At 53.1% G+C, this 2657-nt stretch overlaps 1 non-coding gene across 1 annotated transcript; it reads right to left on the bottom strand.

Moving 5' to 3' along the window:
- Positions 1–272: 272 nt before the first annotated feature.
- Positions 273–344, bottom strand: TRNAT-CGU (transfer RNA threonine (anticodon CGU)). The gene has a single exon. It is a non-coding gene; the product is annotated as a tRNA-Thr (tRNA).
- Between the last annotated feature and the right edge of the window lie 2313 nt (positions 345–2657).

The raw sequence follows: 2657 nt of genomic DNA on the forward strand, positions 1-2657 counted from the left end.
CTCCACTTTCTCCCAGGGTGTGAAGCGCCCCAGGGGTAGCAGGGGGTGCAGTGTGTAGGGAGCCTATCGACCGAGCCGGCCAGACTTAAAGCCCAGACTCCCCGAGGCTGGACCACCCAGACTTTACCTTCTGCGAGGGAAGGAGGGGAGCCTGAACACAAACCCTCGAAGGAAAACAGTTGGCCGGGTCTGCAGTCCAGGAGTAAGGATCCACTCGCTGAGTTCGGCAGGAGTCGATCAACCCTAAAAAGTCTCCCCCTAAGGGTAACGGCAGGCACGGACGGGGTTCGAACCCGTGATCTTCGGTTTACGAGACCGACGCCTTACCACTTGGCCACCGCGCCTGCGTTGCGGTAGCAGCCTCGTGCATCTCTATGCTGGCGCGGCTCCCGTGCGCTCGCCCCGCGGGCACGAGCGCGCACGGTCCCCTTCGCTGTGGCGGCCGGCGGGGCGGGGCTTCAACAGGCGCGCGCCGGCGAGCTCTGCGGCTCGGGAGAGGGGCCCGTGGGGTCCTCAGTCGCCCGCAGCGGGCTCGGGGACCCCTGGCGCCAGGGCGCGGCTGGAGCGGTGTCCCGGGGGTCTTGCGGGCTCGCCTGGAGGCGCGAGTGGGCCACAGGCGGGGCGCCGGCCGGCGTCTTAGACCCCGGGTTCGAATCCCAGCTCCTCCAGCGTTGCAGCGCCCTGGGGAGGCTCGAATCGGAGCCTCAGTTTCCCCTCTATAGAGTGAGGCACTCAGGAAGAGAGGAGTGGTGGCAGTTTTCCTTATCAGCCCGACTTCGGGCCCTCCACCGCCGCCTCGCAGGGAGCCCACGCCCAGCCAGGGGTGCTGGATGGAGGCGTGAGAGTTAGAAAATAAAAGTTCCTGGAATCCCCGCGTTTTGGGAGGCCCGGGCGGGAGGATCGCTTGAGCCCAGGAGTTCGGGGATGCAGGGAGCCGAGATCGCGCCACTGCACACCATCCTGGGCGGCAGAGCGAGACCTTGTGTTAAAGAAAAGAAAAGGAAGGAAGGAAGGGAGGGAAAGAAAGAGCCGAAAGTTTCTTCTCCCCCCAGTTTACCTGTTTAGCCTGGATGTGTCCTGGTCCCAAGACCAGCGCAGCACCCGGGATTTTGTTAGAAATGCAACCTCTCTCCCTCCCAGAGCTGCTGACTCAGCGGCTAAGTCAGCCCCAAGGCACCTGTTTAGTGCACGCTCATATTTATAGATTCAAACATGCCCTTTGATTTCCACATAAACAGACTGATTTACTGTTCTCTGCACTTTGAGTTTTCATGAATTAATGTATGATGTGTTAATTCAATGGCTCTTGATAGGTAATACAATATAATCACAATAGCGGCATTATTTGAGAAATATAACAATTTCTATTATTCATGAATGTGATGTATAATATTAGCACAATATAGCAAATCACATATACTAAAGTATATACTGTAATTAATTCGATTATTATGCATGGGCGAGTTACCTTAGTCTCTAGTAACTAGATGGTTTTCCATTGAGCGGCTGTGCTGTAATTGATTTAATCTGTTGCTGGGAGCCGGGCATTAGGTTGACCGGAGGTGTTTTTTTTGCTCACAGAACATTCTGCTATGTGCGTCTCTGCCTGCTGGTACCAGTGATGCATACACTAAGAATGTCCACAGTATTCCAGGCAGGTGTATAGGCAAATAGGAAGCTGAAAAATACCAGGGAGTTGCTTTAAATGTCAAGGTTTGGGCAGGTGAGTGGAAAAGGCATAATTTTCCCTCCAGGCATTAGGACTTCCACTTCCACCTGGAGTGCTGTGGCTGTTAAGTGCAAATCACCTGGTAGCTCCCCAATTAAAAGAAAGAATTGGAGAACGTTTTCAGAAAACGTGCATTAGCAAGCATTGCTTCTGAATAGCAGATGATAATACTGGCGCCACTGTTCCCACCTTTTTTATTTATTTATTTTTTTGTGTGGTGTTTATTGGGTTGTTGGAATTATTGTGCAGAAGTGGCAGAGGCTTATGAAAAGGAATTAGCAAATGAAGGAAAATCACATGGGGGCTGAGCCCAGAACTAACTGGGAGGTAGAATGGAAATTAAATTTCAAAGGGTACTTTTAAAATCTTTGTCTTCTGAGGGAAGGGAGGCAGTTCAAAGCTTCGGGTGTCCCAGGCACATGAAAAGGGGTGTATGTACTTTGATCAGCAGGAGGGATGCCCTTTGTGTCCTCACGGTCTAGGGGGCGCTCTGACCCTCTGTGAGCCCTAAAATAGAGCACACAGGTGGTAGGTGTTGAGCAGATAAGCCCACTTCTCTGGCAGGTGAAAAGGAGACCCGCGAGGCTTCAGAGCACGGAGACTTGGATGGTGGATCTTTCTGTCCTGGCCCTGGCGTCTTCACAAGGTAGGTCCTCAACAAATATTGTCGAAGGTGCCAACATGCGTTCCCTTCCTTCCACGTGGTTCTGGGGACCCTCGGACCACCGTACCAGCAAATGTCTCAGTAGTGAACTTTTAGCAAGCCTTTTGCTGACCAAGCCGCAACCTTCAATTTTTCGGTCATAAGGAATTGGCCATGATTCACCCTTACTGAGAAACTAAGCAAACATTCCCTGTGCTCTGACAGGGTCCCGGGTCCAGGTGAGGTCCTGAGGGCACACAACGGTGACCCAGTCCCAGGCTTCCC

The sequence above is a fragment of the Aotus nancymaae genome, unplaced genomic scaffold, assembly GCF_030222135.1.
Source record: "Aotus nancymaae isolate 86718 unplaced genomic scaffold, 86718_ANA_hifiasm-v0.15.2.pri h1tg000049l, whole genome shotgun sequence".
Lineage (NCBI taxonomy): Eukaryota > Metazoa > Chordata > Mammalia > Primates > Aotidae > Aotus > Aotus nancymaae.